The sequence below is a fragment of the Gorilla gorilla genome, chromosome 2 (assembly GCF_029281585.2).
Source record: "Gorilla gorilla gorilla isolate KB3781 chromosome 2, NHGRI_mGorGor1-v2.1_pri, whole genome shotgun sequence".
Taxonomy (NCBI): Eukaryota; Metazoa; Chordata; class Mammalia; order Primates; family Hominidae; genus Gorilla; species Gorilla gorilla.
In genome coordinates, this window is record NC_086017.1 from 138710262 (window position 1) to 138725104 (window position 14843).

Consider the following 14843-nt stretch of genomic DNA (forward strand, 5'->3'; position numbering starts at 1 on the left):
CGCTGACCTCACCGCATCTGCCTAGCCCTCTTCACATGCCACGGTCAAGGTCTCCTGTGACCTGGCCTGGCTGCCTCTCTCCCTGTCTCCTGATCCCTGCCCTGTGAAACCTTCCCCTGCTTGAACTCCAGATACAACTCGACGGACAGTGGAGACCTTGGCAGACGCCACCTCCACCAGTGATGAAGGTGAAGGGCCCTGGAAAGCAGTGGCACTGGTGCATGGACCCCCATGTGGTGTGATGAGGAGCATCTCCTCTCTGTGGTCCTCCCCCTCAGGATGCCAGTGCCATCATAAGGAAGCATCAGAAAAGCCCCAGGGGAGGCCCATCGTGTGGACTAACCGGCCAGCGCCCTTCCAGAGTGACCAGGTCAAAAAAGATGAGGAAAGGCTGGAGGGGACCAGGGAGACAAGATGACCACACGAAATGGATCCTGGATTATTTCCTGAAACAGAAAAAGGACATCAGTGGAAATGCTGGAGACATCTGAACTCTAGTTCACGGTGGCACAGCAACAGTTATTCCTTAGTTCTGACAGTTGTATCACGGTTACGTGATGTGTTAACATACGGGACAGGAATTCTCTGCACCACCTTTTAGTTCTTCAGTAAATCTAAAATTATTTCAAAATAAAAGGTTTAAAAACCCTAGATGCTTAAAAATTCCTTATCGTGTCTCTCACTGTAACTGTATGCATAATCACTGTAATAACTCAAATCAGCCGAGACACACAATGGTGACAGTGCTGGCCTCCCTTCAAAGAGAAGCTGGCGTAATGCGCATCCCTCCAGGTCCCGTGCATGTGTTAACACATATCAAAACTCGATTTTGTTTTTCTCATAAATGGGATATAAAGCACACTGTGTCCTGCCACTTGCTTTTTCTCCTGTTACTCCCCCGGGGCGTCTTCCAGGTGGGGCCTGTGTTCACGGCCGTGGATGTAAACCACATTTTAAGCAGGCTTCTCGGTGAGTTGTAATTTCTGTATCCGACTCCTCATCAGGGCCGATTCCATAGACGCTGTATTTACCTAGTACTGTGCACTGTGAGTGGCTCCTTCCAGGAGTGAAGAAGAGTGCCGAGTTACCATTTCTTGTTCTAAGCTCTTGCTTCCATTATCTTCAAAACACATTTCCTTCACATGAAACTTCTTAAGCCACTTGCTCATTTTGTTAGGGTTAGTTTAATTAAAACCAGAGACTATAATCCACAAATCCACTTACCCAGGCAATTCACTGAAACAGAATAGACCTGAGTGGGCCCCTCTATGCTTCAGGCCTCCCCCTGCTGCGAGGGGATGTGGCTGTGCGAACACCAGGGCTGAGAAAGGACCTCCGGAGGGCGGTGCCGTCTTTACAGTAGGCATTGATCAAGCTGATTGCTTTCTTGTTGTGGAGTAACACAGGTACAAAATAGAAGTTCTAATGTTTTCTTCTCACACCCTGTGGTATTCATAGAAGTTCCAGCATATTTTTTGCAGCATATTCACCAGTGGCTTGGCCTGCATGGAGAGTCGGTGCTCCATTTTGGGGACCCCTGGGCCGGGTCCTCTGCTATCCTTCGCAAGGCTAACTTGTCCTCCAGGCTCTGGAGACTCGCCTGCCCCCCAGGAAGAGAGGCAGAGAACATGCACAGCATGCACTCGAGCCTGACTCCCCAGCTGCATCAGGACCCCCCCTCGCTCTGGTCACAGCCACCTTCCTCCCTTTGGTCGAACATGATGCTGACCATACCACTGGGTGCAAGTGACCCCCTGAAGCCTCTGAGGGCAAGCTCCTGCTCTCTGTGCTCACGCTGCCCACACAGGCCAGTGCTGAGGGGTGCTGAGGATGTACGGTGGAGGAAGGAATGGGAGAAGAGTTTGGATCTGCTCTGAACACGGGGCGAGAAGACCTGCTCCTCTCTCTCACCACAGCCCACCATGCCCCAGCACACAGCTGTCTGCTGTACATCTCACACCTGCCCCTCCTGTCTTCCCCACACTCAGCCACCCATCAGAAAGCTGTGAACCCTGCTTCCCAGCTTCCCCTCTAGACACCCCTGCACCCCCAGGACTCACGGCACGCCCCTGCTTAGATGCTGTCCATGGTTCCCCCACCGCATTTAAAGGCTACACCTACCCAGGCGCGAGGCTCACTGTTGGCCCTGGCTAGCCGCTCCCCCACCACCCCGCACTGGGCCTCCTTGCCCTTTTTGTCTTTGGAACCTTGGCACAGGCTTGGGATGCTCCCCAGCTCTACGCAGCCACCCTGCTCCATGTCCCTTGGAACCTAGGCAGGGCCTCCTGCTGTGAGCCTCATGTGTTTCTCTTCTCTTTAAAGGCCGCAGTGTACCCACACACCCAGTGGGCGTTTGCTAAAGGCAGGCACACAGGAGCAAAGAAAGGGAAGGAGAAAGGACCAGCATGCCCTATCCCGGGAGGTGAGGCAGTGGGCAAGGCCCCAGGCTCTGGGCTGAAGGCGGCCTCTGCAATCCTAGGTGACACCAAGGTCCAGGTGGGGTGGGGGTGAATGGCATACCTGGTGGGCACAAGGGTGTGGGCAGGGCTGGAAGCGACTGTCCCTGTGTGTCCTGCTTTCCCTCCCTGGGGGGTCCCTTGGGCATCTCAGCCTGGTGAGGCACTTTCCTCCCTCCAAGTGCTGGCATGTGACCAAGAGAGGGTGGCATCAGGAGGCACCTGTGCCTGTGTCTGTGTGAATCAGATCTGCCTGTCGCCGTGAGCTTTGTGTCTGCCTGGATTGGTGCGGGGGTGTGTGTGTTTGTGTACCGGCGTGTGATTGTTTTGGTTTGCTGTGATGAGTGTGGGTGTATTTCTGTGGGGGCCATGAGTGCTCTGTGGGGGTGTCTGCTGTGGGGGTGGGTCTGGGTCCCCACATGCCTGCGGAGCTGTGTGTAGGTGTCTGTGCTCCACGAGCCTTCATGCTTCAGCTCCCCCCACCACAGCCCCGCCAGACCCTGCCCAGTTCCCCACTCTTTGCTCCCCCCAGTTCCCATCACCTAGCAACAACAGAATCAGAGCAGTGGCCTCTGCAGACAAAGAAGGTGTCTCTAGGAGGGAAGAGCTGGGAGGTGGGAAGTGGGGGAGGGGCCCCAGACCAGGCTCAGAGCATATCCTTGCTCCTGGCCTCCACTGCAGAAGGTGGCTCACCCCTCCGCCTGGAACAGTCTCTCTCCATTCCCTCTACCCTGGCCTTCCTCCTCCTTGCAGGCCCCAGAAGCTGGAGGGGGCTGGTCAGGGTTGGGCTCACAGACACAGTGGTGGAGCTCACAGAAGTGCCCCCACCCACCAGGAGCCCAGGGTGGGCCTCAGCCAGCCGGGGGTAATGAGGCATGGGATGGACTCTGCGGGCACAAGGCCTGACCCTGAGTGCACCCAGGCGAGGGCGGGGAACACTCAGATCTGCCCCTCTCTGCAGGAACCTGGTTTCCCCACCCTGGAGGCCAGCGCCAAAGGACGTTCATGTGCAGCTGTGGGTAATGGGTGGGCCATCCTGAGGGTTGGGAAGGGAACAGGCCCAGGTGCCTCCTCTGTCCCTCAATGCCCTGCAACCTGGCCTCTCCTGGGACTCCAGTCTCCCCCGCACACCCCTGCCCTGTCCCCACACTCCAGCCCTGCTGGCCAATGGGCCAGACTCTCTTTCTTGGGGTCTTTGCACCGCCCTCACCTGCCCAGCACACCCTTATTCCAGGTTGCCATGGGGCTCATGCCATCGTTCCTGTGGTCATGCGGTTGCCACCACTTGGGCAAAGCTGGTCCTGGCCACTGTATGGCGGCTCCCCTCCCCACCCGCTCTGTCCCCCACCTCTGCGTTATCTCGCCTGAGGCACTTAGCTCGCTCTAAGATGGTCCTAGTTACTCCCTGATTGTCTATCCTCTGACTCACCCGTGATCTAATAATAAGCTCCATGATCTAATAATAGCCAGATTCATTTAGCACTTACTATGTGCCAGGCAACGTTCTAAGCCCTTGATGTCTTCTAACTCATTTTACCCTTGCAGCAACCACACAATATAAGAGCTACTGTCTCCAGTTAACACTTGGGGACACTGAGGCAAAGAGCCTGGCTGAATATTGTGCCCGTGATGACAGAGGGACAGCCTATTTTGTTTGCTGCTGTATCCTTAGCACCCAGCACAGGGAAGGGGTCCTGGTACATTTCTAGAAAGAATGGAGGGGAGCAGAGTCCCCCTGAGTACCTGGGGTTTGATGCCTCCCTGCCCAGAGCCCTTGCTATAGCATATGCTGGTGAGGGCCGAGGCTCTAGCTCACACCCCAGACTGGGGTAGGGATCCAATCTGGCTTTGAAGACATCATGCGGAGCCTCTACTCTGGAGATGGGAACCTGCAGACAAATGCCTCCTTATCTCAATCCTCTGAAAACAGTTTGACCAGGGAGACAGCGTTCACTCATGAATTTCAGAAAAAAAAAAATCCCTGATCCCTGCTTTTTGCCAACTTCAATGCTGATTTCTAGTGGTACCAAGAAAAATGCAACTGAGCCTCCATCCTCAAGGGGCTCACAGTCTTGGGTGGAGATAGAAAGTTAGTGGTCATTCAGATTGCGGTGAAATCTCCCAACGACTGTCTTCTATTCACAGTTATCAATGTCCTGGAGAGGAGCTGCTGGGGAGGAGGTATGGGGAGTGGCAGGAGATGAGATTGGACAGGGAGGGACATCTCTGAGTTCCCAGCCAGAGAACTAGAGGGCAAACAGAGGCCATTCATGGTCCCATGCAGTAGGAGTGACACATTCGCCTTTGTGCTTTCTAGCTGGCTCCTGTGCAGGTGCAGGTGCAGGTGCCCACACACACATGCCGCGTTAGTGGGGCTAGGTGCCACCTTACGAGGCCCCCAATGGAAAAAGGTTTAGGGCAGGGAGTCAGGGGTTTATACAACCATTGGAAGGGTTGGAACATCAAAAGTTGGGACTTGGGGTTTACTGCCAGCTTTCAGGGGAGTAGGATGTTACTGTCGCCTCCCAGGTCGGGAAACTGCTGAAAATTGCTGAAGATGTTCAAGGCTTTCTGTTGTTATTGCACTCAATAAATATTTACAGAATGAATGAGTGAGTGTTCACAGAGTCTCATATATATTTATATCACATGGATCTAGTTTTTCCCCCAATAATTATTTATTAGAAAGGTGAATAAAATTATAAATAACAAAAACAATACCTTCACCATTAACTTAAAAAAATTCTAAATACAATTCTTTGGACTCTCTTGATCATTATTCTTATGAATACATAGGGATGCAATCAAAATAAAGAATATAATTTTGCATCCTAACCTTCTTTGCTTAATTTTTAAATTTTGAAATAACCACAGATTTATAGGAAGTTGCAACGATAATATAAAGAAGTCCTTTGATGTCTTCATCCAGTCTCCCCCAGTGGTAACATCTTATGTAGCTATTCAATACTGAAACCAGGACATTGACATTGATACAATGCACATGTTGAATTCTATGTCATTTTATCATGTGTGTAGATGCAGGCCTGCTGCAGATCCAAGTCCTGTGGCCGGGGTCCTGCCCAAGGGTCCTCCTTCCCTAGGCATCCCAGAAGTTCAGCCTGCATCTCGACCAGAGCCTGAGAGTAGACACCTGCCGGTTTATCTGTCCCTTCATGTAGCAGGTGACAGAGGTGCCAGGGGCATGGCAGGGGTACTCTGACAGAGCACTGCTCCATGGAGCCCATGTCCCACGGCAGAAGACCCACGATGCACAGCCAGCCAGGTGAGAGAAGAAATGTCAGGTACAGAACACAATGAAGAAGAAAGCCAGCTATGAAGGTGGCCCCGTCGCAGGCTAGGGTTGGGAAGAGACCCTGAGTTGGAGGTGAACGTGCAGGACGTTACTTAGGGAGGGCTCTTGGATTGATACTGTGGACAGAAAGGGCAAGAGGAGGCAGGGCTGGCGGGGAGCTGTGATGAGCTGCAACAGAAGCCCCAGCAACGCAGGCAGAGATTCTGAAGATCGATGGCCCTTCAGAGGGCCCCGGAGAGCTGCACCGGTTGCTCATAGGGAGGGGAGCGACCTCAGTTGAGGCAGCTCTTTGCAGCTGGGTGTGCTGGCTCCCGGCGGATGGGGCGGTGGAGCGGGGAGGGGGGGTCTGAACACCCCCACAGATGCTGTCCAATTAGGAAGGCTTCTGTGATGCCTCATCTTGTGCATCAACTTGGCCAGGCCACACTGCCCAGTTTCTGGTCAAACTCCAGTCTAGACATTTCCACGAATGTGTTTTTTAGATGGAAAAAATATTTAAGCCAATGGACCTTGAATAAAGCAGATTACCCTCCATCATGTAGGTGGCCTCATCCGATCAGTCAAAGGCCTCAATAGAACCAAGACTGACCTCTGCCAAAGAGAGAATTCTTTCAGCAGACGGCCTTCGGACTTGAGCTACGACGGCAACTCTTCCCCGGGCCCACCTGACAGACTGGGTTTCTCAGCCTCCACAGTCATGTGAGCCAATTCCGTAAGATAAATCTCTCTCTCTTCTCTCTCAATCTCTCTCTCAATCTCTCTCTCTCTCCAGGAAAGAACTCCAGGGTAGCTGGGAGCTTGGTATGTTCCAGGACAGCAGGGAGGCCAGAGCCACTGTCAGTGTGAGAGGGTCGGAGTACAGTGGGGCCCTCCCTGCATGTGGGGCCTCATAAGGTGGCATAGATGCATGCTTGTTCTGTGTGGACAGGGTTTGGGTGGGGGTGATGCTTCCTCTGTTCCCTGGGTAGAGACTTGATGGCTGGTGGCCTGGGGAAGGCAAAGAGGCCATGTGGAGGCTGCTGCTGTGGTCCGGGTGAGAGGTGACGCCACTGTAGGGCAGCTGGTGGCATGCATAATTCAAAATAGGCATATTGACCGGATGCAGTGGCTCATGCCTGTGATCCCAGCACTTTGGGAGGCCAAGGCAGGGGGATTGCTTGAGCCCAGGAGTTTGAGACCAGTCTGGGCAACATGGGGAGACCCTGTCTCTACAAACCATTAAAAAAAAAAATTAGCCAGAATAGTGGTGTGCATCTGTGGTCCCAGCTACTTGGGAGGCTGAGGTGGGAGGATCACTTAGGCCCAGGAGTTGGAGGCTGCAGAGTCGTGCTCACACCACTGCATTCCAGCCTGGGCGACAGAGTGAGACCCCATCTCAAAAAACAAAAAACAGGGGTATTTTGCAGGCAGCATCTAAAGGCCCAGCTGCTGGCTTGGCTGTGGCCTTTGAGGAAATGAGCACAGTCAAGATGGAAGTACAGATGTGGGCAGGCCCTGTTCCAGCCTCCAGATGTTTCCATCCTAGCACTGGTAAGGATGAACTCATTTGTTGAAGGGGGAAGTCATGTGCTCCAGGAGGGCAAGGGAATGGGGGCATTGTTGAATCCTGCCTTATCCCTGAGCCCCCACAACTAGAGAAATATGAGTAACACCAATGGAAAGGCTGCCTTCCTTCCATACCTGTGGCCACTAGGTGCTCTCAGCCCTGCTGCAGGCTAAGGGCGTGGCCACCCCCTGCCCAGGTAGCCTACAAGGAGGTTTGTGCCAAGCCCAGAGCCAGAGCAAGAGCTGGCTCTGCCTGGAGGAGCTCATGCGAGTTGAGGAGATAAGGCACAAAATAATTAGTGAGCAGAGTGTATAATTAAGCGCTAAATTGTGTGTTTCAGACTCACTGAGCTGTGGGAGTGTGAGGTGGGGGAGTCACACCAGGCTGGAGTGGCTGGGTGAGGCAGCTTCTGCAGGTTGGGGGCATGACTAAGGGGGGCAGCCCAGAGAAGGGACAAGGTTCCAGGCGGGGGCAAGGCAATGGGGCGAGGGGTGGCAGAAGCACAGTGAGGTGCAGAGAAAGGGAAGAGAGCGGCCATCAGTGTGATGGGGTCTGCAGGTTGGGGCCCCAAGACTGCATTGGGTAAGCAGTGGTTCCCAGCACCTTGTGACATGCTGGGCCTCATGTACCACATCTGTGAAATGGGGATGCTGGATGTATTCAATGGGCAAGTCTGTGTACAGGTCCAGCCCAGGGTCTGGTACATGGGGACACCCAAGCAGACAGACAGGCAGGCACATAGACAGAGGGGACAGGCAGACAGACGGGAGGAGCCAGGTGGTCAGACAGATGTTCAGACACAGATGGGCCAGACAGACAAGCAAGAGAAGTTCAAATAGACAGCTGGATTCCTGTGTCCCAGCACCTGGCCCTTCCACAGCCCTGACCAGAGCAGGTCCTACCCACCCTCATCCTGCTCTGAGAGGCGGGAAGCCTGGGGCTACCAGGTGGCCCCGAGCCTGAGGGCTCTGCGTGGTAGGGTGTCCTTGCTGCAGCATTCAGGAGCTGGGATTCTGGGAGAGCTGGGCTGACTTCAGGCTTTGGGGGCCAAGGCCCAAAAGTTCAAAAGGGCCCAAGAAGATGGAAGGCAGGGATGAGCACGGGTGGCCCTGGGCTGGAAGGAAACCAGGAGGCAGAACCATGAGGGACACATGCAGCCTGGCCAGGCTGGGCCCCGGGCGGTCAGGCCAGACACAGGAGAAGGGCAGCATGTCGCTAGCATGGCAAAGGATCCCAGCGGCACAGGAGGCTTCCCCTTGGCAGTGCTGTGTTTGCTGCCTGGCTTAATGTGCCGCCGCCTGTTAAACAAATATTGTGACAGGCCCACTCCATACACTCAGGGACGGCGGCGGCACTGGCTGTCACCAAGGGCGGCCAGTAATGCGGGCACTCTGCACCACGCAACCTCTCCTTCCAACTCAGAGCAAGCCTGCTGCCTAAACAAACACAGGGCTTGGCCACCACCAAACACACCCAGAGGAGACACAGGAGTGGGGCCCAGCCTGACTCCAGCACTCCTGCCCCACACATGCAGGCAGGAGGAGGCAGCCCCACAGGCCCCTCTGCCCCACCTGGCACGGACACATCCAGCCAGCAAACACTGAGCATCTATCACGTGTGGAGCACTGTCCTGGAAACAGGGAAAAGGGCGGAGCTCCCACCTAACAGAGGAGGCTGGCCACGGACAGAAGGAAATACAGCATGCCTGGCGACAATACAGAGCCGGGAGAAAAGCCACAGGTAGAGCATGACAGGTGTTAAAGCAAACTAAAAATGGCCTGAGAAGGACTTCATACTTCTATATGTTAGTCCTTGTGGATGAACTGTAACCTAACTTAATAGGTAGACAAAATTGGAAAAACTGTGTTCAAATAAGGCAAACGCCAACCTATAACCAATCCAGCTGTTTCTGTACCTGACTGCCGATTTCTTTACGTCATTTTCCTATTTTCGTCTATAAATCTTCTTCCGCCATGTATCTGCGCTGGAGTCTCTGTGACTCTTCTGTGATTCTGGGGGCTGCCCGTTCCTGAATCGTTCATTGCTCAATTAAACTCCTTTAAATTTAATTCAACTAAAGTTTTTCTTTTATCACAGGGCAGTCAGGGAAGGCCTCCTGGAGACTTGGGCAGAGACCCAAAGGAAGTGAAGGGGCGGGCAAGATGGGAGAAGAGCATCTGGAACAGCATGTGCAGAGGCCCAGGGCCAGGGCTGTCACTGGCATGTTCCGGGGCTCGTAAGGAGCTGGGTGTGGTGGAAGCGGACTGTGCACCAGGAGAGGGGACCATGAGGCAGAGAGGTTCCCGGCACTCCGTGCAGGCCTCTAGGCCATTGTTGGACTGTTTCCTCTGAGCAGGTCATGGAGTGCGTGGAACAGAGGAGGGAGGGACGGGACCTGACTTTGGGTTTAGGAGGGGGGTCCCTCTGGCTGCTATGGGGCAGGAGCAGAAGCAGCAAGGCCAGCAAGGAGGCTGCGGCAACAGCTCAGGAGTGGTGGGGCGGGTGGCCCACACCACGGTGAGAAGAGAGCCGGAGCGGGAGGTCAGATTCTGGGTGTATTTTGGAGGTGGAGGTGGCAGGGTTTCCTCACAGGCCGGATGTGAGGCATGAGGGAAAGAGAAGAGACGGGGCAGAATGTGCTCATTCACTCATTTGTTCATTCATCCTACATTCACTTTGTCTTTTTGACTAGGTGGGCAGGGAGTGTGGCAGCATTGATGAGAGTAGCTTTGTGGTAACACTCCTCTTAAACATCAAATACGCAGCCTCAGCCACACAACCAAGGAGGAAGCTGCTCTTCCAAGAGTCTCCCATCCTTCCGTCCCTCCTCCTCCAGCCTGAACCCCTGCCCAGAGCACAGGGACAGCAGGGCTCCAGAGCTTCTGACCTGCCTCGGGTGGGGGCAGGCCAGGGAAGGGTTGTGGACCATGGCAACCTGTGAACCCAGTCCTGGAGGGATGCTGGGCAAAGATGAGGCACAGGGCAAAGGTCGGAGGCAGCGGCATGCTGGCTCTTGTGCAGCGGGGCAAGGTCTGGGGCCCCGAGCGGCCTCACGCATCTGGCTGGAGGCTCAACTGTCCTGAGGCCAGGCAGCCACTGCAGGATTGTAAGCAGGAGCAATTTTGTTTAAGACGTCGCCCTCTGGTGGCCATGTGCAAGGTGGCCTGGAGAGACAGCCCTGGGAGGGCTGTGGCCCCAGCTAAGGCAGGAGGAGGGCTCAATCAGCCATCTGTCACCTCACCACAAAGAGGACAGAAGGCCCTGTGCCCCCTCCCACCCAGACCCTCACACTGCCACTGTGTGCTGAGCCTGTCCCTGCCCCACTGTTCCCTCAGCCCTGGTCCCAACCTCACTGTGACCTTGGGCAATTTCCAACCCTCACAGCCTCCATGGAAGAGCAGGGCCCCAGGGTCTCTCAGCCAGAGGATCTACCAATCCTAAATCCACACTTCTTTTTGCAGAGCCCAGCAAAACTGGGCAAGACAGGCCTGCAGCCCTCAGGAGGGCTGTGTCCACCGTGGTAGCACAGCTGAACGGCCTGATTTCAGCATTTTTAAACAAAGCCTCCAGATGGACCTTGTCTGCCTGCTGGGGAGGGCTGGGCAGCTGCTGCACTCAGGGACTTTCCTCTAATTGGATCCCCTGGAAAGGAGAACAGCCTCAATCCCAGCCAGCCCATCCATGCATCCATTCATTCATTCCTTGAGAACCCATCATGTGAATCAGGGCCCTGAGCTGGGGTCTGGGTGAGCAGGAAGAGGAAGGGCTGCACAGATGGCACACACACTTGGGCGGGGAGACCCACGGTCCTAGGCAGGCAGGGATCCGAAGCATCATGCGGAAGGCAGAGATCCAAAGCATCATGCGGGAGGCAGAGTTAAGCAGGGTGGAGTGACCGAGCAAGTGCTTCTCCGAGGAGGTAACATTTAAGCTGAGGCCTGAATGGAAAAATGGAGCCAGCCACACCACAGTCTGGGGAGGTGCTCCCAGAGGAGGGGACTGCAAGTGCAAAGGCCAAGAGACCAGTAGGAATGGGGGCTGTTTAAGGACCAGCAAGGGAGAAGCGGGAGGAGGTCAGGATTTCAGCGGGTGCCTCTCAGGCAGAGCCTGTGTCTGTGGCAGGAATAATCTATATTTTACACCATGTGTGCTCGGAGGAGGCTGCTTCAAGCCTGCTGGAGCCGCTCCCTCTGCTGTGGTGGGGACTAATGATACCACTCGTCTGTGCACAGCCGCTTTATTATTACTTATTGGCCCACGTGATCCTCCACCAGGAGGAACTGTTAGGCTTATTTAATGGATCAGGAAACTGAGGTTCCGAACAACAAGCAGAGCTGGATTTGAGCAGAAACGGCCATTCCAGCTGAATTCAGCCCTTAGAACTAGTTTGTTTTACCTGTATAGCTTTGAAAATTTGAATCCGTTGCCAACTCTACAACATTGGGAGCCTTCACGTCAAAGATGTTTTGGCTTTCGGCATCTCTTCAACAGTCTGTGGCACTGGCTATGGCAGTGTGAGCCCTGGCTCTGCACGGGGTTGTCTGCAGATGCCCCTTCAAACCAGAGGTCACAGCCCCCACTCTCCGAATCCCATGCCCCTCTGGTGTCCTGCCCTGCTCCCCCAGCACCTGAGTTTGCCACCTGGGCCACCTCTGCTTGAGGTGGGCTTGAGCCCACCTGCTGTGGTGAGCCCGTCTTGCTTAGCTGACAACGGACACATACACTAGAGATTCTCTGAGGGAACAAACAATCCTCCCGCACCACCCCCCACCCCGATTCCACGACTGTCTCCTCAGTTTCCTGCCACCAGACCTGAGACTCCCAACTGCAACTTTCAAGATGTGAATGAATTCAGAGACCCTAAGAGCCAGAGACCATGGATGGGGCTATCCTCCAAGGGGAAACTGAGGCCAGTGGGGTTCGGGGCCGGCCAGCTAGTCACTCCTGGGGCTTCTGGAGACATGCTGTGAAGAAGCACATTCTTCCCTTCACCTTGGGGCTCGGAGCCCCAGCTCTGCCTCCATTTAGCTGTGACGCTTGGGCAACAGGCCTCAGTTTCCCCAGCTGTTCACTGACAGAATAACTGTGAAGTTCATGGGGGCTTCTCGGCTCATGTACCCATTGTCTCAGGAGAGGAGCAGCTTGTCTCTCGGGGTTCAAACTCAGCCTCCACTTTTAGCTATGTAACCTTGGGCAGGTAGCTTAATCTCTCTGACGCTTGGCTTCTTCATTCAAAAAAGGAGATGCATTATTGGGATTATTATGAGATTCCAGGAGATGATTCAAGAAAAGCCCTTAGCACAGAGCAAGTGCTCAGCAAATGTGAGCAAGAGCAGGGAGTTGTGAGCTGACCCGTGTCCCCTCCCAAAGGGCTTAGGCCAAGGTCACGACCAACAGGCCAGCGTCCCAGAGAAGGCCAGGCTCCAGGCCTCCTCATCCAGAGTCCACTTGCCTGAGTGGTATAGTCCCAGACTGAGGTCACCCTCCACTCCCATGTCACTGAGTCCCTGCCATGTGCCAGGCAGCCCTGTCAGTGCTGGAGAGAGGTCCCGTGGAGACAGAGACTGGAAGGGTGCTGCCCTGAAGTTCTAGGGGGAAAAGGGAAGGAATAAATAGGGGAGTGGAACAGAAACATCCAGGGAGGAATTGGGACTACTTGGTCCATCGGGGGGAGAGAGAATTTTGGGCCATCAGGAGAGGTTGAGGGGCATTGCCAGGGAAGGGCTTTCCAGGCAAGGGAGCCACACGTGCTGGGGCAGGAGGCAGGCACAACCCTGAGGCCTTGTGGATAGCAGGAAGGCTGTTGTGCCCGCTGCAAGAGGAGAGGAGGGGAGAGGGGAGCCGCGGTGTCAGCTGGGCGGCAGGGCATTCATGCGAGCGGAAGGCCTCCTGGGGATTCTATTTTAAGGTGACAAGAGCCCTGGAGGGTTTGAAGCCAGCTCGGTGGTGGGCTTTCCATTCCACACCGAGGCCAGCGGCAGGCTCAGCTCAAACCCTGAGAGTCTGGCTCCAAGCAGCTCCAGGCAAGAAAATGAAGCTCGGAGGGGAACTCAGAAGGGAAGGATTGGGGTTGGGAAGGTGGTGCGACTGGGGAGGGAGGGGCACAGGCTGTGGTCAATGGGTGCGGTCTGAGGCTGGGGGTGCGAGCTGGGGTCTGGAGGTGAGACACGGACTGGGTGCTGGAGAGGGGACATAAGCTGGGGTACTGAGGAGGGGTCAAGGGAGGAGGGACGGAGCTGGGGCAAGGACTGGGTCCGGGGGAGGGGTAGGGGAGTAAGCCAGGCGGTGTTGGCGCAGCTCAGAGCAGACGCACAGCCCGGGGCTGGGCAGCAGGGCAGGCGCTGCCCAGCCCCTCCGAAAGGCGCAACTGAGAGGGGCCTGCGGCAGTCCAGAGGCGCCCCCTCCTCTTCCCCTCCTCCTCCTTCCCCTCCCCTCCTCCTCCTTCCCCTCCCCTCCTCCTCCTTCCCCTCCCCTCCTCCTCCCCCTCCCCTCCTCTTCCTTCCCCTCCCCTCCTACTCCAACCCCTCCTCTCCCCTCCTCTCGCTGCCTTCCCCTTTCTTTTACTCTCCCCTCTCCTCCCCTCTCCTCCCTTGTTTCTCCTTCCTCTCCCCTCCCCTTGCTGTCCTCCCCTCCCTTTCCCTACCCTCCCCTCCCCTCCGCCCCCCTCCCCTCCGCCCCCCTCCCCTCCGCCCCCCTCCCCTCCGCCCCCCTCCCCTCCGCCCCCCTCCCCTCCGCCCCCCTCCCCTTCCGGAGCCCGGCCCCGCGCGCCGCCATGCCTGGTGCCGCACCGCCCCCTAGTGCCCACGTCAAGCATGGCGCGGAGCGACTGCACTGTGCCCGGGCTGCACTGGGGGCGAGAGGCCAGGGAGCCCCTACGGCCTCCAGAGGCCGGGCGTTGGGGGGGCCGCAGAACGTCGGGGACTCCCTTGGGACCCACGCTCAGCTCCGCCCTGCCCGCACTCGGCTGCGTCCTTGGGCCCCCTCCCCTCTCTGGATCTCGCTTCACAGCCAAGATCACCAGCTGGGAGTGGCCAAGGTCACCAGCTGGGAGTGGCCGACCCAGCGCCAGGCGCCGTCCCGCAGCGCTGTCCCCGTCCCCGCAGGCCAGCAGGCTGCACGGCTGTCTGAGCCTCAGTGTCCTCATCTGTAACACGGGCATCATCATATCCCCAGCTTCAATCTTAACGTCTCAAACCATTGAAATCTCAGCAGTAAGAATCCAAGTATCCAAGTGCCAAATTCTCCATCAATGTCTACATAGTTTTGGTTTAAGTCTGTTTTTTCATGCATTTCCTTTTAGCACTAGAATGAAATTCAAGCAACAGGCCGGTCACGGTGGCTCATGCCTGTATTTCCACCACTTTGGGAAGCCGAGAAGGGCGGATCACTTGAGCCCAGAAGTTCGAGACCAGCCTGGGTAACATAGGGAAACCCCATCTCTACAAAAAATTTTTTAAAATTAGCCTGACTTGGTGGCGCACACCTGTAGTTCCAGCTACCGAGGAGGCTGAGGCGGGAGGATCGGGAG

General features: G+C 55.7%; 1 long non-coding RNA gene across 2 annotated transcripts in view; it reads right to left on the reverse strand.

Annotated features, from left to right (window-relative positions):
- LOC129532366 (uncharacterized) overlaps window positions 1-3782 on the reverse strand; it is a 56939-nt gene extending 53157 nt beyond the window's left edge. For both annotated transcript variants that reach the window (XR_008678071.2, XR_008678070.2), the window contains exons 1-2: window positions 3667-3782; window positions 344-446 (exon numbers count right to left, since the gene is read on the reverse strand). This is a non-coding gene — a long non-coding RNA (uncharacterized lncRNA). The remainder of the gene's footprint in view (window positions 1-343; window positions 447-3666) is intronic.
- Between the last annotated feature and the right edge of the window lie 11061 nt (window positions 3783-14843).